This window comes from Mixophyes fleayi, chromosome 1 (assembly GCF_038048845.1).
Source record: "Mixophyes fleayi isolate aMixFle1 chromosome 1, aMixFle1.hap1, whole genome shotgun sequence".
Taxonomy (NCBI): domain Eukaryota; kingdom Metazoa; phylum Chordata; class Amphibia; order Anura; family Limnodynastidae; genus Mixophyes; species Mixophyes fleayi.
In genome coordinates, this window is record NC_134402.1 from 178,185,206 (window position 1) to 178,212,597 (window position 27,392).

The following is a 27,392-nucleotide window of genomic DNA, read 5'->3' on the forward strand; positions in this document are numbered from 1 at the left end:
AACTAAGTTTTTTTTAAATTAAAAACTAAACTACTACAAGAAAATTCAAAAAACAAACCATGCTACACTGCAAGTGGGGCAAATGAGTACTCTATTTTGTATTTAAATGACAGTATGTCTGTTTTGTCACACTTTACATAATGTTTAAAGCATTTGCACATCACATTGTAAATTTAAAAGCACTCCAATGCAACATGTTTTGCCTAAACTGCATAAACAATAATTTCTTCCCTTAATTAGCCACATAAGGAGACCAAAAAAAAACCTGTACATACAAAACAGACCCCAGATCAATAAAACCTTTGCTTGTTCTACATTAACAGGTACACGCATATTTATGGACCCCGCAATAAGGAACAGACAGCTCTAATTGTATCTTTATTTTTTGCCACAATTAAGCATCCAAGCTTATCACTTTTCAAAGTTCAAGTTTGAGAGGGGGGGGGGATGCTTTTGTTTATGTTTGTTTACACTCGTCAACAAATTCACAACAAACATCATTTGATTTTGACTTAGCAAACACATTCCTGGGCCATTTGTCTAGTAAACAGTAATGTTGGGGTTTGGATATTAGTGTTTTAAGTTATGTTGAGTCAGTGTACTGATTTAACAGTGTACTCACAAACAACAATATGTTACCTTTTTCCATTTCTGTATACTTTTTTCACAAACTACAAACAAACATTTTAAAATAAACGTCTAATTTTATTCTCATTAGACTTAATGACAATTTTCAAAAAAAGATTTTTCAAAACAATAAACAAACAAAAAAGATAATCATTTTCTTTTCGTTTTTTCCCCTTTTTTGAGGCGTATAAATGATTCTGACTTCGAGTCACCTATGATGTTGAGGGAGCGGAGGAAGCATCAGAACTCTCTTAGGCAGCAGGGTGTGACTGACGGCGTAACGAAGGGGGATTGGAGTAGGCAGAGGGGTAGCCAGGGGGGTAGCCAGGGGGATATATGGGGTGTGCCGAGGGGTGTGCAAGAGGATGAGAAGGGCCAGGAGGATGAGAAGGGGAAGGAGGATGAGAAGGGGAAGGAGGCAGAGAAATAAAAAGTGGTGAAATATTACGATTAATGAGCTGAGGGTCTGGAGTAGGTGAAGGAGTGACATTTAGTGGGAATATTGTGAAGTTGGCTGATTAATGACGATTTGGGACAAGAGGGTGCACATATTTATGAGGGTTGAATTTAAAGTAGTCATGTGTTCGTCAAATTCGTGCTTTAGATGGGTGAGGGTATTGGACATGAATTGTCAATGGACTAAGTGTCAGATTCATAGTGTTGGCTTATGTGCGAAAGTGTCTACTGCCTCAAGAGTTGTGCATGCTCCCTCCGAGGGGACTCAACATCACGGGCAGCCACCTCCACTTGTTTTACGTCAATGTTTGAAGCCTAAGTTTCTTGCTCCTTCTCCCGCTCTGTAAAAAATAAAAAATACAGATGTTTAGGTTTATTAATTTTTTTTAAAAAAAACAACCAATAATGTCAATAGTGATGCATCCATTAAGATGATTCAGATTTTAGGTTTAGGGTTAGATTGTAACAAAAAAATAATACATTTGAAAATCAATAATGAAATTAGAGTGAGTATGATGTGCATACTGATAGAGGTGTCACATGTTCCTAAACAAAGCACAAACATTAACAGACACCAATAGTATATAGTCCAAATGTACCTAGGGGAGATAACGGCCGTGTTAAGCGTCGCAGCCAGTATCATTTCGGCCCACCCGAAACAGAGACTCCTCTGAAATGGCAATGCTTGCTTGCTCCTCAAGTGCGGTTAATATCAGGTCCTGTGGTGGGCCACCACCCGTTCCTTGAGCGTGCCTCCTTGCCTCAGTTAATATTGTTTTTAAATGTTGTTTATAGTCGGCCCAGCTGTATAAATGAGAAAAATATATTAATTCAAAAACTTTTTAATTAAAAACATGGAATTACCATTGTTATCTTTCAATTTAAACACAAAAATCAGACTCACACACACACTGCTAAATGTCTGTGCCTTGTCCTGGGTGGATAATTGTAAAAAAAGTAACATGTAAATTTGTACAACTACACTTTTACACTACAATGCACATTTCCTAAGTACAAATCTGGCCTTCAAATATAAATGACTTACACTGGGAAAATAGTGTCACGGTAACAGTCGTCAGACTTGTACTATGTTTAGAGTAAGTCAAAACTAATTTTGGATTTGGTAAAACTATTAATATAACCGTTTCTTTACTTCATGGGGCATCACCCGACAAGGAGCAATGGCGTTGACTTATTAAGTGATTTCTTCCCAGTGGTGGGTTTTTCTCAGCAGTGGACGTACGTATGGTGTTCGAATGAAATTTATCAATATTCTTTTCCACCAGAATGCCAATTTCATGCCCTGTAAAATTATGCTGGCGCCTTGTTCTTGAACCATGACATTCTGGAGTGCTTGGCCCAGCATATGATGTTTTTAAATACAATAAAAAGAGAGTGGTAAAAATGATAAAACACCAACAAATGTAATACATTCTCCGCCCACCCCACCTAAATCTAATTGATTTCATTCTTAAAAAACAATGCATTCCTCAGGCTCCTACATAGTTTGCAAGTACATGAACATTAGTATATAAATGCTTATGCATTCGCATTATAGACCTGTAGCGTGTCCAAAAGTGGCTTATCAAAAGTCAGAGATTCACCTTTTTACAAGCACTTCAAAAACTCATTTTGAGCTACCTTACATTGTAATGCCCCCCCCCCCAGATTGTTTGAAAACGCAAAACTTATATATTAGCAAATGTAACATCACCAAATAGGAAAGGAGTGAATAACTTTTAAAGCATCAATACAAAACTCCAAACAAAAAGTTTGAAAACATTATCAATACAGGTGTTTGTAATTGCAAATAGTGCTATTCACTTTTTATCCATCTGTAACGACCCTCAGCCCCCTTCTGAGGACCTGATAAATGAAAGAACAGCGGACAGATTCCATTCCGATAGCTACTTAATCTGCATTGTTTACGGCACAGAGTACCCACCAATATCCAAATCGTGAGCCGGAGCACCAAAAGTATAAATATATAGTTGGCCCAAGAATTTAAGGAGAGGGCAAAAGAGAGGTATAAGGATTATTTATATTGCTGTGGATATTTAACATGTTTTTTTCGGTCAAAAGTTATTCATGAAAGACATTTCAATGATTCAGCACAACAATGCTATAGTCTGCTTATTCCTGGGTTTTGTATAGGAAACCCATTAGCAGAGTGTTGCTATAAATGTGACACTTTACACCAGCATATACAGGAATACATGACTAATGTAAACTGAAAAATATACGTACATTGTTTGATGTATAAAAAGTTAAAATCCTATTGGTAATCAGCTATGTAATATCTATTGAGACATATCGAATACTACTCACTGCAATAATGTCTTAGAAATCCCAAACAAACAAATAAATGTCTCTGCAACAAATCATTCACAAATAGCAGGACTGAAGGAAGAACCCAGCTGCTTCTAAATACATATTGAATTGCGAGTTCAGGTGTAGATGTCTCATCCTAATTGCTAAGCGATTTTTTTCTTACCAATTTTTTTTTTTGTATTGTGAAATGGGCAATCTAATGTCTTTAAGTAGCCAATATTTCAGACAATTCGGTACCTTGGTTACCACGATCACCTTGGTGATGAGTAAAACTGCGCCCCAGAAGGGTCTGAGATTTGTGCAATCCCACCAGATGTGAAGCAGGGTGCCTGTTGTCACTTGTCACCTCCAACATAGGTCTGAGAACCCAGGCTGGTACACCGGTATCTCAGAGTCAACACTTTATATTGTGTTTCAATCAACCACACACTGACTAAGCTAGCATGGGTGCATTGGAAAATATCACACCAGTCCTGATGGCAGTCCCCAAATCGTGTTTCCAGTCTGTAGTAAATTTTTGTGGTGTATTAAAGGAGTGTTCAATCAAGATTTAATATATGTAGGACAAAGTAGGTCTAGGATAGTGAAGGGTGGTGCATAAGGACTCAAACTGCGTGACTGCTTTCCCTGCCATTTCGCTCACACCCGGAGAGCATAAAAAGTGTTGTAATTGTAAGTGTCTCCACATCTCTGAGTTGGGTAGTTCCCATTTTGCCTGAATATCGGCGAACGGGATAATTTCGGATTTATTCACCAGCTAGCCAACACAGGTGACACCAGGCAAAGTTCAGTGTTTGAAAGCCTGTCTCGAGTGGCCAGGAAGAAAGTTTGGAGGATCGAGAAATGGGGTCAGGAGTGAGTTTAGTGTTGATATATGTGGGATGATACGTAGTCTGGACCAGTTAGCCAGGGTAGGAGAGATTGTCGGGTGACGGATAGTGGGAAGCAACGGTTGCCATGAGGCTAGGTTAATAGGTGTGTGTAATGTATATTCCTCAATCCAAACCAACTGCTTGTCTGACCTCATCTTGGCCAGTCCAGAAGTCTATTTAACATGACAGCGTCATAATAGGTAGAGAAGTGTGGCAGCTGCAGGTCACCTAAATGTTTGCGTTTGTACAGGATGTCATGTTTGAAGCAAGGTTGTCTACTTCTTGGTTTAATGCATGTTATCAAACCAAGAGGTTGGGATGTGGATTGGGAGTGTGTGTAGTAGGTATAAGACTCTTGGTAGCAGGTTCATTTTCACAATATTGACTCTACCTATTAAGAAGAAGTCCTTTGGGAGCTAGTCTCTCAGGTTTTTACAGATGGTTACGGTAATAGGTAAAATATTATCCATGTAGATCTTGGATACGTCTCAGTTAATGATCACCCCAAGATATTTAAGTTGGGTGGGGTGCTAGATGAATGAGAATGCAGGTTTCAGGCCTTCAACTATATCTAAAGGTGTTGTGATATTCAGGGCCTCTGACTTTGAGTAATTGATTTTAAAGTTAGAGGGATCTCTAAAAGGTAAAGAATTCTGACATTAAGTTTGGGATCGAAATTACAAGGTTCGTGAGGATTATGTGAAGGTCATCTGCAAAGAGCGCAAGTTTAAATTCTCTATCTCCCATCTGCAATCCAGATATGTCCGGATTTGCTCCTATGGATCGCGCTAAGGTTTCCATACATAGGATAAAAATCATTGGGGACAAGAGGCATCCCTGTGTCACGGAGCCTGAGTTTGGAATATGCCTCCATGCCCCGCTCTAGATAGACTTATCCCCAGCGAGGTGCGAGGTAGAGCAGTATTCACCAGGAATCCCCGCAAGGGAATATGGACTTAGCTGCTCTCTAGCCACAGGTTGCGGTCCTCTAAGGGGAATTAGAGCAGGGTGAGATGGAACCGTGGAGTGGAGCAGGACTGCTGGACGATAAATGGAGAGGTTCAGGTGAATGACAGTGAACCGAAGCGTTGAGGTCTTTAAAAAGCGAATAGCTGAGAACAGGACTGATTATGAGGCACAAGGTTCCTGCAACAATACCGTAGGTCTTGCTCGTGGAACAGGTAACAAAGGATACCAGAGTTGGGGAGCACCAGGGCAACTATGTGGAAAGAGAGGCAACCTGGAGGATCACCCCTGACTTCCCTATCAACAAAACCAGCTGTTGCTTCACCATTTGGAGGGGCAGGGGGAAAACCTGTTTTGGCAACTGGGTGCACTTGATTTACATGTGAGGAAGTGGGGCACATCAGTGTCAATTGCTCCAAAAAGAAGTAAACAACTCCTTCTCCTGTGGGGGGCCCAGCAGGAAAGCCAGTGCCGGTCGTCCTGTGTGCAGGAGGATCCCAAGAATGCCCCAGAGACAATCTGCAAGTATTTAAGGTAGGACACAAAGTCGCACTTGGGTTGTTAGACTCTGGCGCAGACCTGACTCTTGTACATCCAGCTCTAGTGAGCCCAGAGAACATTATTCCCGGGAAGACTATTGCTGTGCGAGGAGTGGAGGGTCCTACATTCTGCAGTACCCCTAGCCAGAGTGTATCTGGATTGGGGATCTGGTAGAGGTATACGTTGGGGTAATAGATAATCTGCCTGCCACGGTACTGTTGGGGATTGATTTGAGAAGGATGCACGCTGCTTATATAAATGAAAGTGATGTAATTTCTGATGCACTGGTGCAAACTAACCTTAATCTTTCCCAGGTGAACTTTGCTGACCAGCATAAAATAAGAGCAAAAATATGTAATGAAATTTTATGTTCTGCTGAGAATACTCATGCAGATTTGCATGTACCTGTGATGCAGAGGGAGGGCTTATGTGTCAATGTGTTTGATGATAATGCTCTTGTTGGAGAGACCAACCCTTTAAATCCCTTAGGTTGTGAATTTGATCAGGGCAAAGTGTGTGAGATTGTGCCTATATGTGATGCCATGTCTGCTAATGTTTTAGATAAGCAGGTCGATTTGCATGTACCCAATTCTGAAGGTGTCCCAAAGTGTGGAAATGTATCAAATGTATTAGCAGTAGTGACCCAGAGAGCAGCACAGAGGAGCTGTACATTAAACCCGGAAAGTGTGGAGGGAAGTTCACTAGAAATTAAACTCTCCCTCACTGTAGGAGCTGCAGATTCAGGCAGGGATTTGAATGAGCTACCTCCTACTGTGTGCAACACTGAGCTCAGAAGTGGCACTTTCAAATTAGAACAAAACACTGATCCCAGTTTATCAACAGTATGGGGGAGGGTCAGCCAAGACTGTTTGGGAAGTAAGAAAGATTAAATTTTTTGGAAAAATGGCATTTTGTACAGAGAGAAAAATGTCACGAGTATACATCCAGATGTAATTGATGACAGGGAGCTTGTGTACCTCAAATCTATAGGGAAGGGTTGCTGGTAATTCAGGTAATTGGGAATTCTGGTGATGTAGGAGGGCCCCTCTCATTCCCCTGCCCATAATATCAGAACCCTTTGAACGGGTTGCTGTGGATATTGTGGGTCCCCTAGCCATTCCCAGTAGCTCAGGGAAAGAGTACATTCTGACTGTAGTGGATTATGCTACTAGGTACCCAGAAGCAGTAGCTCTTTCCTTCATTCGCTCAGACAAGGTAGCAGATGCCTTTATAACTATTTTTTCTAGGGTGGGGATCCCAAAAAAAGTGTTAACTGATCAAGGTACCCAGTTCATGTCTAACCTCATGCAGAGTCTGTGTAATAAGATGCAGGTGAATAATTTAATTACTTCCCTGTATCATCCGCAGGCCAACAAGCTGTGCGAATGCCTTAATAACACCCTAAAGACAAATGCTAAGGACTTTTGTGAGGTCGCAGGGAAGAGACTGGGTGAGGTTCCAGCCGCTCCTCCTCTTTGCATACCGTGAGGTACCGCAGGAATCCACTGGCTACTCACCCTTTGAACTCCTGTATGGGCGTCGGGTGTGGGGCCCATTAGATTTGAATAGGGAAAAGTGGGAAGGGAAATTGATCACCCCAGAAACGTTAGTGGAACACTATGTAGTGCAGTTCAGTCCTTAATGGAGATGGTACAGAGCAACCTGAGAGCTGCGCAGGCGAAACAGAAGCTGTGGTATGACCGCAATGCGAGAGAACGCATATTTGAGGTGGGGCAAAAGGTTCTGGTTCTGATCCCTATGTGACAGAACAAGTTGCAGGCTTCCTGGGAAGACCCCTATACCATAGTACAGCTCATTTATGATGTCAATTATGTAGTGGCAAAAGATGAGGGCCAAAAGAGGCAGAAGGTACATCACATCAACATGCTCAAAGCTCATCATTACAAGGAAGCCTTTGTATTAACTGTGTGTAGTTTGCCTGAGAGTAATTAGGAGTCTGACTCCTTGGTAGATTTAGCAGTTGCTGCTAAAGAGGCAGACGCCCACTGCAGTGAAGAGTTATCTGACTCTCAGCTAGAGCAGCTAGCTGACATGCTAGGGCCCTATCAGTCCCATTTTACAGGGAAACCTGGAAAAACACACTTGGTCACCCGTCATGTAAGCACTGGCAACCATACCGCCCTCAGACAGCCTGCATATCGTACTTCCCTAGAAGTGCTAGAAGCAATGAAAATGGAAATAGACAAGATGTTGCAGCTAGGGATAATTCAAAAGTCTCACAGTTCTTGGGCTGCCCCAGTGGTACTGGTCCCAAAGAAATGTGGGGGCACCCGGTTCTGTGTAGACTATAGGAGGTTGAATGACGACACAGTGTTTGATGCTTATCCTATGCCTAGAATAGATGAACTACTAGATCAGCTTTCCCAGGCATGCTACATCACCATCATGGATCCCAGTAGAGGGTACCGGCAGATCCTATTGTCACCCGAGGCACGTGAGCGGTCTGCATTTATCACCCCATTTGGGCTGTTTGAGTTTTTGATCATGCCCTTTGCAATGAAAAATGCCCCTGCATCCTTCCAGCGCTTGGTCAATGACCTGCTAGAGGGCCAGGAGGGACATGCAGTTGCCTACCTGGATGACATTGCGGTGTTCAGCCACACCTCGGAGGAGCACCTGATCCATCTGAATAGTGTGTTAGGCGGAATTACTGAGGCAGGTCTGACTATCACGCCAGAGAAGTGCCAGCTTGGCATGCGTGAAGTGCAATACTTGGGGCACCGTGTAGGGGGAGGTACTCTCTGCCCAGGGCCAGGCAAGGTAGAGGCTATCATGACGTGGCCAACCCCTACCACGAAAACCAAGTCATGTCTTTCTTAGGTACAGCTGAATGTTATTGAAAGTTTGTGCCCCATTATAGCACCCTAGCCTATCCTCTGACTGACTTAACAAAGAAGAAGTTACCACAGGTGGTTAATTGGACAGAGGAATGTGAAAGTGCATTTACAGCTCTGAAATCTGCTTTGGCCCTGTGCTACAGGTCCCACATTTTAAACGGAGGACGCGTCTAACTATGGACTAGGAGCTGTCCTTACCCAGGTGACAGCGCAGGGGGTGGATCACCCTATCATTTTCCTAAGTAGAAAATTACTCCCCCGAGAGGTGGCTTATGCTACCATTGAACGAGAGTGCCTAGCCATGGTATGGTCACTTCAGAAGCTACAGCCCTACCTTTATGGACGGAATTTCACCATTATTACAGACCATAATCCTCTAAGCTGACTAAACAGAGTTTCTGGGGATAATGGTAAGCTTTTAAGTTGGAGCTTAATTTTGCAGCAATATAACTACAACATTCAGCACCGGAAGGGTGCAGAACATGGAAATGCAGATGGCCTCTCGTGCCAAGGGGCAGAAGTGGTGAATGGGCAGGAGAGACAGTGACAGGTCACAGTTCTCCATGCCCTAGGTTTAGGGTGAGGTGTGACGATTATGTATTATTGTCATTTTCCCTTAATAATCAGGTATGACACTGTATATTGTATTTAACCTTGTAATGTAATCTCAACGTGTGCTTTGCTAGATGACATGTGTCTGAAACTATGCAAGTGTCAATAATCATTTGAAATTAGCCAGAAAGTAATAGATAATCATCTCTGAGGAGTTTTTTTTTGGTATGCAAAGGAAGTAGACCTGACAAACCAAACAAGCAGAGGTGAGAACTCAGGTCCTGTGAACATTCCCAATCTCAGGACATCCCTAGTTCACTTTGAAAGCCCTGTGACATCTGGGAGATCAATCTGTTCTTATTGACAGCTAAACGCCAAAGGTGGGGGGTGAGAGATATGTGGAAAAAGGTCTAAAACCTTCTGCTTTAGACATCACAGTGTGCATTTTCATGAGACGGTCTATCAACAATGAAATGTCCCATATTTCTCAATGTGTTCCCTCACACACAAGTCTTAGCTAGGAAGTAGTGACTCTGGTTTTATTTCCTATTTTATTTTCTGAAACTTACTTCTGCAACCTAATGTATGTTATACACTTTTTTGTAACTAAACCTCTAAACATTTTTCAGATAAATAATTTTAATCTAGTGTTTTCTATGTGATACTTTGTGAATTTATGAAGCCCAGGAAAGCTCATGCTACATGTGTACGTGATTGAAGTGTGACTAAGCTTACGCTAGTCACGGCCAGCTATTCAGATTACTGTATCTGGGACAGGCTGGGTGTTCGTGACAATACTTATCTTTGATACTTGGAGATTTTATATATTCATGCTTGCGGCTGTAAGATGCCAAACTATTGAGTCTATCTATTGTCCAGCATACCTGTTCCTGTTCCTTAGTGTATCTGACCCAGCCTCCACTTGACTACTGCTCGATCGCTGTCTGCCATATTGATCCAGTACTTGTGTTGACCAACTTTTGTATAGAGTGAACTTAGCCCCAGCTTCCAATCATGCTTAATGTAATCAGTGCATAGTTGGTGCTACCTTACTTATTGCTCTGGAACCCATGTGTGATTCTACTGCTGACGGCACTGTATTATTAGTTTCTGACCCTGTTGTTTCTGAAGAGATTGCTGTTTGCCTCTAAGCATTGTGTTCTCGTCGCTGTACCTACGTGAGGATCCAGCTACAACTCTATTACTCCGAGTTATCATTTCTGCATTAAGGTTCTGAGATTCCGATGATATATACATTGTTTGAGACTGTGTTTAATATTGAAGCACGTTCATAAAAGGTTCCAGCCTACCTTCTGCGTATGTGTGCCCCATTGCTAGCCAGTGGAATGCAATCCCTATTTGACTTCGGCTAGGTTACTGACTACTCTTTTGAATCCTGTTTCTGTCAACGTAACCGTTTGGCCTTTGACATTGGCTTTCCTGACTATTCTTCGGATTCTGCTCTGGTACCACGTTTCCTACTGGATTTGACCTCGGACTGTCTGCCCTCACTACCTTCGCCTATCTGTTTCGCCAGTGACTGTACTTGAGGGACGCGACCTGCACATCCCACACTGCGAACTCCATACTTCCTTGCGGGGGTCTATGGTGAACAGCAGGGGTGTATTATACTCAGTGCCTCTTAGTTCAGTAGCGTTAATTACTGGCAAACAGTCACCATCCTCATCCTCTCTTTTGGTAAACCTTGCAAAATCATTTAGATAAACCTTTTTTTTTTTCATTCCATTGTCTTTGAGGCAAATACAAGGATTTTTAGTTTCTATATTAGTTTATTGTGGCGTACCATAGGACAAGCCTTTGTAAATAAGCTATATCCATTGATCCACCCTATCTCTTTAGTCAGTGAGTCAAATAAATTTGTTTCACATGACCTCTGGGCAGAAAATCTATGTGGATCTCGTAGTTTGTTTGATTTTATATAGGCAACAAATCTTTTTTTCTAAACTGATTCTATTAATTTCCCTACTACTGATTGGATACTCACAGGCTACAGTGATCGCATTCTTCTCTACAGCCTTATTGTGTAGTGGAACTACAGTCATGGCCAAACGTTTTGAGAATGACACAAATATTGTTTTTTTACAAAGTTTGCTGCTTCAGTGTTTTTAGACATTTTTGTCAGATATTGCTATGGTATACTGAAGTAAAATTACAAACATTTCATAAGTGTCAAAGTCTTTTATTGACAATTACATTAAGTTTATGCAAAGAGTTAATAATTGCAATGTTGATCGTTCTTTTTGAAGACCTCTGCAATTCGCCCTGGCATGCTTGGAGTTTGTCAGAATTTGTCAGTTTTTGTTTATCCACCTGCCTCTTGAGGATTGACCACAAGTTCTCAATGGGATTAAGGTCAGGGGAGTTTTCTGGCCATGGACCCAAAATTTTGGTGTTTTGATTCCCGAGCCACTTAGTTTTCACTTTTGCCTAATGGCAAGGGGCTGCATCATATTGGAAAAGGCATTGTTTGTCACCAAACTGTACTTGGATTGTTGGGAGAAACTGCCCTTGGATGGTTGGGATGTTTTGGTACCATTCTTTATTCATGGCTGTGTTCTTAGGCAAAATTGGGAGTGAGGCCACTCCCACCAGTGCAGAGCTTGCTCAGGAATGGCAGCAGGCTGGTGTGAGTGCATCTGCACGCACAGTGAGGCGAATACTTTTGGAGGATGGCCTGGTGTCAAGAAGGAAAGCAAAAAAACAACTTCTCTCCAGGATAAACATCAGGGACAGACTGATATTCTGCAAAAGGTACAGGGATTGGACTGCTGAGGACTTTGGTAAAGTAATTTTCTCTGATGAATCCCCTTTCAGATTGTTTGGGGCATCTGGAAAAATGCTTGTTTGGAGAAGGAAAGGTGAGCACTACCATCAGTCCTGTGTCATGCCAACAGTAAAGCATCCTGAGACCATTCATGTGTGGGGTTGCTTCTCAGCCAAGGAAGTGGGCTCACTCACAATTTTGCCTAAAAACAAATCCATTAATAAAGAATGGTACCAAAACATCCTCCAAGAGCAACTTCTCCCAACCATACAAGAACAGTTTTGTGACTAACAATGCCTTTTCCAGCATGATGGAGCACCTTGCCATAAGGCAAAAGTGATAACTAAGTGGCTCGGGGATCAAAACATAAAAATGTTGGGTCCATGGCCAGAAAACTCCCCAGACCTTAATCCCATTGAGAACTTGTGGTCAATCGTCAAGAGGCAAGGTGGACAAACAAAAACCCACAAATTCTGACAAACTCTAAGCATTATTTAGGCAAGAATGGGCGACCATCAGTCAGTACATGGCCCAGAACATGATTGACAGCATGCCAGGGCGATTTGCAGAAATCTTCAAAAAGAAGGGTCAACAATGCAAATATTGACTATTCGCATAAACTTAATGTAATTGTCAATAAAAACCTTTGACACTTATGAAATGCTTGTAATTTTATTTCAGTATTCCATAGCAACATCTGACAAAAAGGTCTAAAAACACTGAAGCAGCAAACTTTATGAAACCAATACTTGTGTGATTCTCAAACTTTTGGCCATGACTGTACATTTGTTATTTTCCAATCATCTGGAAATATACCTGTCAGCAGTAATTATTTAAAACTTTTTGCTATTGGCTCTGCAAGCGAGTTTATCTTTAATACTTTTTGGTCCCATTGTCTTACCTACTTTTAATGTTGCAAGTTCAAGTATCACCTCTTCTGTAGTATATATGTTTGTGTACAGTACAATAGGGTATATTTTTCTCTAAGCTAGGTGACCCCTTTGAATTGTCTACAGTAATTAAAGAGCAAAAATAGCTTTTGCAGTTTCTTTGTCTCCTCCAACATATCTACCCCCTTCAGTTTTTAGCTGTATTATATTCTCTTTGTTTTTCCTTTCACTAATGCATCTAAGATTTGTCCCCCTTTTTGACTGTGCAATTTTTTCTTCTGTTTTTACTTTATTGTGTATTTAGCCTCTTTATTCAAGCTTTATATGCTTTTATGTTCTTTGATTGGTTCTATCTAGATTTCTTGATTGCAGTTTTACTTAGTATTATAAAAAACTGCCATTTCCTTGGAGAGCCATATTGACTTCCTCTTCCTTTTGCTTTTGCTAACATACATGGCACAAACTTCTGTTGCATTGAATAATGTATTTTTTAGTTTACTGTTCCCTACACTCCACCTATTAATTCCCACCCTGTCAGGGATTCATATAAATGTTTTAAGTTATTTCAGTCTAGATTCTAAAACATTTTTAGGTGTGGTTCAGCTTTACTGTTTAGCCAAAAGTTCCCTCTTACAGATGCATTTATCTACATCTCCATTGGTGAAAACGATGTCTGTAATGTATTCCCTGCTGGTTGTTTCCCTATCTTGCTTGAGATAAACATATGCTAGCGATCCATATGGTTAATGCTACTGGCTAATTTAGATATTGACAGATTCTAATTCACATCAGGTATATTGAGATCTCTCATAATATGTATTTGTAGATTAACATCTAAGGCAAACTGTTGCACAAAATCTTATGTGCAAATTAGGCATGTGATTCACAGTACAGTTAATTTCATGAGAAAAATACTTTTTGTGAACACAGCTGTTCAGAAGGTAACAGCTGGTAAATACCTCAGCAGTGGTTCAAAGTCTGAGTCTTGATTTTCCCACAGAGGTCAACTCAGAAGTTAGGACGGAAATTTCTCTCTTCTGCCTATGGAATAGAACGGTCATAACTGTAAATCAATTTAAAATGTTGTAAATAAATCCTACAGGTAATTGGTGAGAAATAGGAAATTCCAATTCATACAGAGACATGATATGGACATTAATGGTTGATAAAAATAGATTTGTTGTTATTATGTATTAGTAGGATATGCAACTTTCTCTTGTTTTCTTACAGTTTAATATAAGAGATTTGAAAAATAAATACCGATTTTGTGATCAGTCAATCTCCATACATAACTGTTTGGATATACTTACTGAATAAATATTATTATTATTATTATTATTATCATTTATTTGTTAGGCGCCACAAGGTGTCCGCAGCGCCGTACATAGTACAAACAGTAAACCATACAGGGTTAAACAGTACAGAACAGTAAACACAAAGTACCAGTGCTTCAGAAACTCCGGGACAGACAAATGGAGTGAGGACGGAGCAGAAGAACAGGTGGGGAGACACGAGGGAAGAAGTGCCCTGCTCAACGAGCTTACATCCTAAGGGAGGGTGGATGAAACAGACACAAGAGGGAGCGGTGATACCAGGGGAGAGAGGGAAGAGTGAGCAGAGTAGGTGAGGGGTTAGGTGGATGATTGGTAGGCTTTAAGGAACAGGTGAGTTTTAAGTGCTCGTTTGAAGGAGCACAGCTTGGGAGCGAGACGGATGGAGCGAGGGAGGTCATTCCAGTGTAGGGGGGCAGCTCGGGAGAAGTCTTGGATTCTGGAGTGGGAAATAAATAAATAGATTGAATAGACTGATATGGTGTATTTTGCAAATAAAACCACTACCTAATGTTGACAACTGTAGAGTAACAAAACATGCTGCCTTTAATATTTAAAGGGTGGACAATGCAGATATCACACAACAGTATGGGTCTATTGCATCTATTTATTAAGAAATACAGTCCGTAAAGGAAATAAAAAGATATTTGCTACATGTTTTTATGGAACATTATTAGCATATTTCTGCTACAAGCAATATATAGTTGTTTTGTGCTGAAGCAAAGGGTTGCACAGGGAGGGCTCCACCGAACATGGATTGTCTTTATATTAGAAAAGTAAGTTACAAGCTTTTAAACCTGTTTAGAGCTCTTCATCTGGCATGTTATAATCTTGGGCCTGGAAATATACTATATGGACAAAAGTATTCGGACACTTGACCATTACACCAACAGGGACTGTAATGACATTGTATTCAGATACATATACTTTAATATTGAGTTGGTCCCCCTTTTGTCGTGATAACATCTTCCACTCTTGATAGGCTTTCCACAAGTTGTTGGAGTGTTTCTATGGAAATTTGTGTCAATTCATTCTGTAGAGCATTTATGAGGGCAGGCACTGATGTTGGAAGAGAAAGCCTGGCTAGCAATCTCCGTTTCAGTTCATCTCAACGGTACTTGATGGGGTTGAGGTCAGGGCTCTGTGCGGGCCAGTCAAGTTCTTCCACAATGAACTCATCAAACCATGTCAATGTGGTCCTTTCTTTGTGCACTGGGGCACAGTCATGTTAGAATAGAAAAGGACCTTCCCCAAATGGTTGCCACAAAGTTGGAAGTATAGCATTGTCAAAAATGACTTGGTATGCCAAAGCACTCAGATTGCCCTTCAAGGGGCCTAGCCTAAAACCTGAAAAACAGCCCCATACCATTATTCCTTCTCCACCAAACTTCACAATTGGCATAATGCTTTCAGGCAGGTAAAGTTCCTCTGCTCCATAGTCCAGTGTCTGTGTGCTTTACACCACTCAATCTGACGCTTGGCATTGGTCTTAGTAATGTTAGGCTTGCATGCAGCTGCTCGGCCATGGAAACCCATTCCATTAAACTCCCGCCACACAGATTTTGTGCTTACATTAATGTCAGTGGAAGTTCAGAACTCTTCAGCTATGGAATCAGCAGAGGGTTGGCGGCTTTTACACACCATGCGCCTTAGCAGTCATTGACCCCGCTCTGTGGTTTGACGCGGTCTTCCACTTCATGGCTGAGTTGCAGTTGTTCCTAAATACTTCCACTTTCTCTAATGTCACTTACAGTTGACCGTGGAATATCCAGCAGGAATGAAATTTCACGACTTATTGCAAAGGTGGCATCCTATCACATCCTATCCCAGTACCACGCCTGAAGTCAGTGAGCTCTTCAGAATGACCCATTTTGTATCACAAATATTTGCAAATGGAGACTGCATGGCTAGGTGCTTGATTTTATACACCTCTGGCAATGGGTCTGATTGAAATACCTTAATTCAATAAATTAACAGGTGTAGCCAAATACTTTTGTCCATATAGTGTACCTAGTTGCAACTGTTGATCATGTGTATGTTCCTTTAACATTAAATGCACTCTGAATACTCTACCAAGTGGCAAATGTTACCCATGTGGAGACTTCTGATCACAAACAGGTAAAAATGACAAACCCATTATATTTGAGCCAAAGTGTGTTAGATTTGAGGCAAATTTCCTGTGTGCTCTCCCCAGAACAACACTTGAACTCACATATACCAAGCCGACTTCTGGGAAATGTGAGCCTGAGGGGACAGCATGTACATTCATAAGGTGCCACATCTCTGCATGGACATTCATAACATCCATTAAAGAAGGTGGTGCATGCTCACTATTGTGACACCGGCACTAGCACCCAACAGCCTAATGGTTCAGTCTTGGTTCCGTTAATTGTTGGTTTCCTGAGCCTCTGATAGCAGCACTTTTAAATTAGACAGAGGAATCATTCCATGTTATAATGTATGTAACAATCCTTACAAATGTAACCCCCTGTCACTGAGTGTAGTGTTGAGTGCACAGTTCAGGCAGTACACCTCCTTCTTAGTCTGTGACAATCCTGCTCAGGTTTGCTACTTTTCTTGTCTGCTCTGTTCTCCTGTGGATCATATGACTCGCCCTTAGGGCGAGTCATTCAAAACGAGCTCTGTTTAAACTCAGCACTGGCACCTGCTCACTGTCAGTGCAACTTGTTTGCTACCTGATTCCATGGACCCTAGTGTATCCTGACCTCCTGTATTCCTTGTGGATGAATTGCATTTCATCAACCAAGTGCTGGAGCACTATCCCTAAGACTTCCTTGTTGCAATTATCTTCATGTGCATCATTACAAAACTCTGTCTATTATCAAGTGTTATGTTGCCTTTCATTGTTATACATAGACTCTCATTACCTTCAATCTCGCTGTACAAGAACCTTTGTCGTACCTAACAGACTGTTCGCTTACACTGCTATCCCTATACCCTGCGGTGTATAGATTTTCTTCGCATCCATGTGTAGTGCAATCACTACTAATTATTGTACCCTGTGGTGCCCTGACATTGGTTAGCTGCTATCTTCTCTGTGGCATACAGAGCCCTGACAATTCTCATCATTGCGGTGTTTATCGCGGCTATATCATCTATGCTGTGAATAAAACTGCTGTTGTGTTTGTGTTGTTATTTCCTGGCCTCGCTTTGCCGTGGCTTATTGACACCTGCATTGTGTATTCACTGCTGCTACAGTCATCGCTACTCTCCGTCGTAACTTCTCCTCGTCTCTGCACTTTGACTTATGGCATTCTACAATATCTGTATACTATATTCTAGCTATCGCAGGACTCTGTGCTCAGTCAGCATTGCTGTATGTGGTGTTGCGCTCTGGACTCCTCTCTGCCTCAGACTCAGTACTAATATCTCTGTGTATATTGATGCTTGCATTCCTATATGTATTATTGTTCTCCTCATGATTGGCAGCACTACTGCTACTCCTGTTTAACCTAACCCAACCCATTCTCCTAATTCTGTTATGCATGTTATGTCACTAATACTTCCATGTATTAGCAGTGTTTTCTTTTTCGTTGTTTATGCTTCTCCATAATCTGTATGAGACATCTTACAGACAATACTTCATTATATATATATATATATATATATATATATATATATATATATATATATATATTTTCTAAACAACATTGAAGTATTGAAGAAGCCACCTCTGTGTCTTGCCTCATTATTTCTGGGTACCCTTGTTAAGACTAGGGATGTGCACCGGCGACTTTTGAGGTCTCGTGTTTTGTGTTTTGGATCCGGATTTTCGTTATTTTTGAGGTTCGGATTTGTCTCGCAAAACACTTGACGAAAGGTCTCGGTTCGGATTTAAGGTATTGGATTCGGATTTTTTTTGAAAAAAACATAAAAAGTTTAAAAATCAAGTTTTTGGGCTTATTTTCACTCCTAGGCTATTATTAACCTCAATAACATTCAATAACAAGCATTTCCACTAATTTACAGTGTATTCTGAACACCTCACAATATAGTTATTAGTCCAAAACGTTGCAACAAGGTATCTTTCTGTACTGCGTAGAGGAGTGGGTCACCACAATATATATTAAAATTCCTGAACTTTTATGATTCGCACCAATAAATGTACCTGGACTGCGTAGAGGAGTGGGTCACCACAATATATATTAAAAACCCTGAACTTTTATGATTCGCACCAATAAATGTACCTGGACTGCGTAGAGGAGTGGGTCACCACAATATATATTAAAAACCCTGAACTTTTATGATTCGCACCAATAAATGTACCTGGACTGCGTAGAGGAGTGGGTCACCACAATATCTTAAAAACCCCGAACTTTTATGAATCGCACCAATAAATGTACCTGGACTGCGTAGAGGAGTGGGTCACCACAATATATTAAAAACCCTGAACTTTTATGATTCGCACCAATAATTGTACCTGGACTGCGTAGAGGAGTGGGTCACCACAATATAAATTAAAAACCCTGAACTTTTATGAATCGCACCAATAATTGTACCTGGACTGCGTAGAGGAGTGGGTCACCACAATATATTAAAAACCCTGAACTTTTATGATTCGCACCAATAATTGTACCTGGACTGCGTAGAGGAGTGGGTCACCACAATATCTTAAAATCCCTGAACTTTTATGATTCGCACCAATAATTGTACCTGGACTGCGTAGAGGAGTGGGTCACCACAATATCTTAAAATCCCTGAACTTTTATGATTCGCACCAATAATTGTACCTGGACTGCGTAGAGGAGTGGGTTACCACAATATCTTAAAAACCCTGAACTTTTATGATTCGCACCAATAATTGTACCTGGACTGCGTAGAGGAGTGGGTCACCACAATATCTTAAGAAACCCTGAACTTTTATGATTCGCACCAATAATTGTACCTGGACTGCGTAGAGGAGTGGGTCACCACAATATCTTAAAAACCCTGAACTTTTATGATTCGCACCAATAATTGTACCTGGACTGCGTAGAGGAGTGGGTCACCACAATATAAATTAAAAACCCTGAACTTTTATGAATTGCACCAATAATTGTACCTGGACTGCGTAGAGGAGTGGGTCACCACAATATATTAAAAACCCTGAACTTTTATGATTCGCACCAATAATTGTACCTGGACTGCGTAGAGGAGTGGGTCACCACAATATCTTAAAAACCCTGAACTTTTATGATTCGCACCAATAATTGTACCTGGACTGCGTAGAGGAGTGGGTCACCACAATATCTTAAAAACCCTGAACTTTTATGATTTGCACCAATAATTGTACCTGGACTGCGTAGAGGAGTGGGTCACCACAATATAAATTAAAAACCCTGAACTTTTATGAATCGCACCAATAATTGTACCTGGACTGCGTAGAGGAGTGGGTCACCACAATATATTAAAAACCCTGAACTTTTATGATTCGCACCAATAATTGTACCTGGACTGCGTAGAGGAGTGGGTCACCACAATATCTTAAAATCCCTGAACTTTTATGATTCGCACCAATAATTGTACCTGGACTGCGTAGATGAGTGGGTCACCACAATATCTTAAAAACCCTGAACTTTTATGATTCGCACCAATAATTGTACCTGGACTGCGTAGAGGAGTGGGTCACCACAATATCTTAAAAACCCTGAACTTTTATGATTCGCACCAATAATTGTACCTGGACTGCGTAGAGGAGTGGGCACTGGGCACCACAATAAAATATATAAAAAACCTTCAACAGATCTGCATTACACTACACATACGGCTGCTCCTCCATCCTCTCCATCATATACATGTTGGAGTTTTAGCGTGTGACAACCTCTTGTTTTTGATAATGTCAGTGCATTTTGAATATTTTTCAATTTGCCCCACACCACTGAATGTACTTTATCTATGATACGCAATACGCATCTATCTATCTTGACTGCGTAGTGTGGTGGCCCCGGTACACAATTTGGTACCGAGGCCACAATATAATTAAAAAACCCTCCACGTGTCTGAATTCCACCAAACAAGTATCTGGACTGCATAGTGGGGTGGCCCCGGTACCCAATTTGATACCGGGGCCACAATACCTCCTCCAAACATGGTACAGACAATTCGTCATTGAGATCCCAGACAGACAGGGTCAAAGTGTTATTGTTTGACTTTGTAAACCCAAAAAACTGTCCCTGTTGCACATAGTCGTGCAATGAAGACTGACTTTTTCATTTAAAGGCACGATCTTTCAAGTGTAGTGTTTGTAAGTCTAAGTCATATTATACTTTTGGTAAAATTGGTTTATTTTGTTCCTCTTTATGGTAATTAATTAGTAATAGAATTAAAGTATGAAATAGAATTAAAGTATGAAATAGAATTAAAGTATGAAATAGAATTAAAGTATGAAATCGAATTAAAGTATGAAATAGAGTGGTATAGAGTTGTAGTGTGGTATAGATAGAGTGGTCCACACAATATAATAATAATAAAACCCTCCACGTGTCTGAATTCCACCAAACAAGTATCTGGACTGCATAGTGGGGTGGCCCCGGTACCCAATTTGATACCGGGGCCACAATACCTCCTCCAAACATGGTACAGACAATTCGTCATTGAGATCCCAGACAGACAGGGTCAAAGTGTTATTGTTTGACTTTGTTAACCCAAAAAACTGTCCCTGTTGCACATAGTCGTGCAATGAAGACTGACTTTTTCATTTAAAGGCACGATCTTTCAAGTGTAGTGTTTGTAAGTCTAAGTCATATTATACTTTTGGTAAAATTGGTTTATTTTGTTCCTCTTTATGGTAATTAGTAATAGAATTAAAGTATGAAATAGAATTAAAGTATGAAATAGAATTAAAGTATGAAATAGAATTAAAGTATGAAATAGAGTGGTATAGAGTTGTAGTGTGGTATAGATAGAGTGGTCCACACAATATAATAATAAAACCCTCAACTGGTCTGAATTCCACCAAACAAGTATCTGGACTGCGTAGTGTGGTGGCCCCGATACACAATTTGGTACCGAGGCCACAATGTAATTAAAAAATTGGGCATCAACTGTCACCGTTGTTTAATATCTGATACACCTAAATATGGACTGCACAGTGGAGTGGCCCCGGTAGTAAATTTGGTGCCGGGGCCACAATACCTCCTCCAACTTCCAAGTGTAGTGTTTATAAAGACAGACAGCGTCGAAGTGTTATTAGTTGACTTTCTTAACCCTAAAATTGTCCCTGTTGCAAATATTCGTGCAATGGACAGTTACTTTTTTATTGAAAGACTCAAGCTTTCAAGTGTAGTGTTTATAAAATATAAACAACAATACAGTAGTTTTAGAGCACGTCAATACCTCTTGTTTTAAATTATGACACGGCATTTTACTTTTGGTTTAATTTCTTGTATTTTTTTAAATTTGGTTTTACTTTTTGAACATGGCAAACGACTGTTGATTGGTCATATAATGCCAAAAAAAAAGGTCCAAGATGGAATTGTCCTTGGGCCCTCACACCCACCCTTATGTTGTTGAAATAGGACATGCACACTTTAACAAACCAATCATTTCAGCGACAGGGCCTACCAAACAACTTTGGCTGAAATGATTGGTTTGTTTGGGCCCCCACACCAAAAAAGCTATTCATCTCTCCCTGTACAGACTAAACAGGCTCTACTGAGGCAAGATGTCGTCCTCATCCTCAACCTCTGATTCCTCTCCCCCTACAGTGTGTACTTCCTCCTCATCACACATTATCAATTCGTCCCCGCTGGACTCCACAACCACAGGTCCCTCTGTAGTATCTGGAGGGCAGTGCTGTACTTCATTGAGGAATTGATTATTCATTTTTATAAACATAATTTTTTCAACGTTGTGAGGAAGCAACCTCCTTCGCCGCTCACTGACCAGGTTCCCCGCTGCACTAAAAACTCTTTCCGAGTACACACTGGAGGGGGGACAACTCAGGTAAAATAGAGCCAGTTTGTACAGGGGCTTCCAAACTGCCTTTTTTTCCTGCCAGTAACAATATGGACTGTCTGACATGTCTACTTGGATGGTGTCAGCAAAGTAATCATCCACAATTTTTTCTATTGTGACAGCATCCAATGCAGCGAGAGTAGACATGTCTGCAATGGTTGGCAGGTCCTTCAGTCCGGACCAGATGTTATCAGCATCCCCGCCAGTGCCTCTTTTGGGAAAACTGAGCTTTTTCCTCGCAGCCATAGATGTGGAAGAAAATGAGGGTGGAGCTGTTGGCATGTCACGGTCCTCTTCAGAGGACAATCTCCTGACCAGCAGGTCTTTGCACCGCTGTAGACTTGTGTCCGCCGGAAACAGAGACACAACATACGCTTTAAACCGAGGATCGAGCACGGTGGCCAGAATGTATTCCTCTGACTTTAAAAGAGTGACCACCCTCGGATCCTGGCAAAGCGTACGAAGGGCTACATCCACAAGAGCTACATGCTTGGTGTAATCGCAATGGCTTACCAGCTCCTCCCTCACTTTCTCCAGCTGCTTCTGCAACAGCCTGATCAGGGGAATGACCTGACTCAAGCTGGCAGTGTCGGAACTGACTTCTCGTGTGGCAAGTTCAAATGGCTGCAGAACCTTGCACAACACGGAAATCAGTCTCCACTGCGCTTGACTGAGGCACATCCCCACTCCTTTGCCTATGTCGTAGGTGGCTGTGTAGGCCTGAATGGCCTTTTGCTGCTCCTCCATCCTCTGCAGCATATAGAGGGTGGAGTTCCAGCGCGTCACAACCTCTTGTTTGAGGTGATGGCAGGGCAGGTTCATGCTTTTTTGATGTGCCTCTAGTCTGCGGTAGGCACTGGCTGAATGCCGAAAGTGTCCAGCAATTTTGCGCGCCACCGCAAGCATCTCCTGCACACCCCTGTCACTCTTGAGGTAATGCTGCACCACCAAATTAATGGTGTGAGCAAAACATGGGACGTGCTGGAAATTGCCCATATTTAATGCCCGCACAATGTTACTGGCATTGTCTGACACCACAAATCCCCATGAGAGTCTAAGTGGGGTAAGCCACTGGGAGATAATTTCCCTCATTTTCTCTAATATGTTGTCAGCGTTGTGCCTCTTATTAAAGCCTGTAATGCACAATGTTGCCTGCCTTTGCATGAGCAGCCATTTTGTAGATGCTGCTACTGATGCAGCTGTTGCTGTTGCTGCGGAAGGGGATGCATCTACCCAGTGGGCTGTCACAGTCATATAGTCCTTCGTTTGCCCAGAACCACTTGTCCACATGTCCGTGGTTAAGTGGACAGTGGGTACAACCGCATTTTTAAGAGCACTGAGGACACTTGATCGTACTTCTCTGTACATTTTTGGTATCGCCTGCCTAGTGAAGTGGAATCTCGAGGGGATTTGGTACCAGGGACACAATACCTCCATCAACCCTCTAAATCCCACTCCACTGATGGCGGACACCGGGCGCACGTCTAACACCAACATTGCAGTTACAGCCGCAGTTATACGCTTTGCAATAGGGTGACTACTATCGTATTTTGTGGTCATGGCAAACGACTGTTGGACGGTCAATTGTTTTGTGAAAGACTTAGCGGTCTTACGACTTCCCCTCTGGGAAGATGACCGACTAACAGCAGCAACAGCAGCAGTGGCAGTAGTAGGCGTACCGCTGCAGGATTCCTCGGATGAATCCCGTATTGAGGAGGACTCAGTCTGGCTGCTGACTTGGGCTGCAGGACTGAATCTGATGGAGATTGTGGAGGAAGTTGACGAGGAGGGTGTTGCTGGTGTGTATCCAACTGGACCACGGGATTTAGGTGTCCCTGTACCGATGAGGGTCCTAGCCCCAGTTCCTGAACTAACCACTGAACTATGAAGGTTATTCAGGTGACGTATAAGGGAGGATGTTCCTAGGTGGGCAAGATCCTTACCCCTGCTTATTTGAGCTTTACATAAGCTACATATGGCCATACATTGGTTGTCTGGATTTGGATAAAAATAACTCCAGACCGAAGAGGTGCATTTTTTGGTCTTCTGACCAGGCATGACGATGGGCTTTTTCATCCCATGGACATCAGCTGTTTCCCCCCCTGGTGCCTCATTTACAATAACCACATCACCATCCTCATCATCAAGTTCCTCCACAGCGCCAGCTACATCATCAATAGCCTCCTCCCGAGCCACCTCTTCCCGTACAGTGTTGGAAAGGTCAGGCTTGACAACCACCAACACCCTTGGACTCGCCTTGGGGATTTGTGATAATTTCTCTTTAGAAGGCAGAGTTGTTTGCTGTTTTGTTGCTGACAGCATAACTCTCTTCAATTTTTTGTAAGGGGGGGGAGGAGGAGGAGGGCTAAGATCCGTGGGTGAAGCTGAACCACTAGTCATGAACACGGGCCAGGGCCTAAGCCGTTCCTTGCCACTCCGTGTCGTAAATGGCATATTGGCAACTTTACGTTTCTCCTCAGATGATTTAAAGTTTCTCTTTTTGCTACATTTTCTTAACTTGGGCTTTTTGGATTTTACATGCCCGGTACTACGAGATTGGGCATCGGGCTTGGAAGACGACGTTGATGGCATTTCATCGTCTATGTCATGACTAGTGGCAGCAGCTTCAGCATTAGGAGGAAGTGGGTCTTGATCTTTTCCTACTTTATCCTCCAAATTTTTGGTCTCCATTATATGTAGCACAAGATACTGCAGAATGTGTGAACTTGGTAATATTGCAGTACCAATGGACTTATACTGCTGTATTGTTTTTGCAAATTTGGTTATAATTATTATATATTTTTTTTTTTTTTTAATTTTTTATTTTTTTTTACTTTTTTTTAATTTTTAAAAAACTTGGGAATAGTGGGGAAAAAACTATGCCCTTAGAAGCACAGAGCACAGGACACAGCACCACTGGACTGAACAGGACACGGCACAGGACCCAGCAGCACTACGGAACTCAGCAGGACAGAGCACAGGACACAGCACCACTGGACTGATACTGCAGAATGTGTGAACTTGGTAATATTGCAGTACCAATGGACTTATACTGCTGGATTGGTTTTGCAAATTTGGTTATAATTATTATATATTTTTTTTTTTTTTTAATTTTTTTTTTTTTTTTACTTTTTTTTTATTTTTTAAAAACTTGGGAATAATGGGGAAATAACTATGCCCTTAGAAGCACAGAGCACAGGACACAGCACCACTGGACTGAACAGGACACGGCACAGGACCCAGCAGCACTACGGAACTCAGCAGGACAGAGCACAGGACACAGCACCACTGGACTGATACTGCAGAATGTGTGAACTTGGTAATATTGCAGTACCAATGGACTTATACTGCTGGATTGGTTTTGCAAATTTGGTTATAATTATTATATATTTTTTTTTTTTTTTAATTTTTTATTTTTTTTTACTTTTTTTTTATTTTTTAAAAACTTGGTAATAATGGGGAAATAACTATGCCCTTAGAAGCACAGAGCACAGGACACAGCACCACTGGACTGAACAGGACACGGCACAGGACCCAGCAGCACTACGGAACTCAGCAGGACAGAGCACAGGACACAGCACCACTGGACTGATACTGCAGAATGTGTGAACTTGGTAATATTGCAGTACCAATGGACTTATACTGCTGGATTGGTTTTGCACATTTGGTTATAATTATATAATTTTTTTTTAATTTCTAATTTTTTATTTTTTTTTACTTTTTTTTTATTTTTTAAAAACTTGGGAATAATGGGGAAATAACTATGCCCTTAGAAGCACAGAGCACAGGACACAGCACCACTGGACTGAACAGGACACAGCACAGGACCCAGCAGCACCACTGACCTCAGAAGGACAGAGCACAGCACACAGCACCACTGGACTGATACTGCAGAACACAGCACAGCACAGCACAGCACAGCACAGAACTAAACAGCACAGAACTAAACAGCACAGAACTAAACAGCACAGAGGACCACCTAACACACCCTCCCTCTACCCTGATCAATGCCCGAGTGAAGATGGCGGCGACTAGCGGGGAATTTATAGGATCCGAGTATCGCGAGATCCGACAACGGGATTATGAGTCAGAGCCTCAGTTTCACTTTTGAATTTGGCGCCAATACCCGGATCTGTCTCGGATCCGACTCGGATCCGCAACGTTCGGGTGGGCTCGGATTTCATAAATCCGAGTGCGCTCATCCCTAGTTAAGACTAGGTCATGTGTACAGGCCTTCGCAGAATACACTACTAATCAAGCCTGTACCAAACCAGATCTGTAACACAATCCTAGCTAGCTCCTGGCATGGATATAGATGACCAGATGGTCTTCACACATGCAGGTTATTTTTATAGAGTCTCTGAAGTTTCTGTGAAGATGTTGGGACACAGGTGATGTAACTGGGTGGTGCAGTGCAATCAGATGTCTCAATAATTTGGGTGCCAAACCATCTCTATATTGCAAAATAAACTCTCTATTTACACTCCTTCACTCCAGCACATTCTTAAATGGTTGCAGTGATTAAGTAAATATGTACAGTTCCTATATATATCTGTTGTCACCTCCTGCACAGTTCTTAATAGCTACATAGACAGAATATCAATGGGGCAGTCACATCCAAAATGGATTGCTTTTTAGTTCACTCTCATCTCTCTCTCACAGCAGTGTTCACTCACCTTTCCTCTGCGAGTGTATTATCTCTCACCCTTCCTCTGCGGGGGTAATATCTCTCTCCCATCCTCTGCAGTGGTATTATCTCTCACCCCTCCTCTGTGGGGTATTATCTCTCAACCCCTTCAATTTGCTGTCTCTCCTTTCTATTAATCTGTCACAATCTGAGATAAATTATCCCTGAAATCTGCCCCATGTCACTAGTATTCTGTGTGTGACAGCACGTGACGGATCAGCTCCAAATATTACAAGGGGGGTCCCAGGACCTCCTCCCCTCTGTCATGGGTCCCTGGCTGACTCTTCTCCACACACAGGTTCTGAACCCCTTATACCAGCCTGATGTTGCTAAGCAACATTCCTGCTGTGTCTCCTCTGGGTCCTAGTGCCAGACCACACTCTCAGTCACTGGGAGGTGTGAACAACAACGCCAGAGGGGTGTTTCACAAATATGACATCAAGCATACAATACCTGATTGAAGGCCAAGGGAGAAGCATAGAACTGAATTCAGACAGCCTACACTTCCATAAAAATTGGTTCTAGTAGCTGACTTCTCTTG

The 27,392-nt window shown here is 41.8% G+C and overlaps 1 long non-coding RNA gene across 2 annotated transcripts; it reads right to left on the reverse strand.

Annotated features, from left to right (window-relative positions):
• Positions 1-690: 690 nt before the first annotated feature.
• Positions 691-27,144, reverse strand: LOC142106759 (uncharacterized). 2 transcript variants are annotated; one of them, XR_012679783.1, is made up of 4 exons: positions 26,841-27,144; positions 13,837-13,918; positions 1,683-1,887; positions 691-1,424 (listed from the first exon to the last, which is right to left on the reverse strand). It is a non-coding gene; the product is annotated as an uncharacterized LOC142106759 (long non-coding RNA). The 2 variants fall into 2 exon arrangements; XR_012679782.1 differs by having other exon boundaries at positions 13,837-13,940.
• Positions 27,145-27,392: the final 248 nt, after the last annotated feature.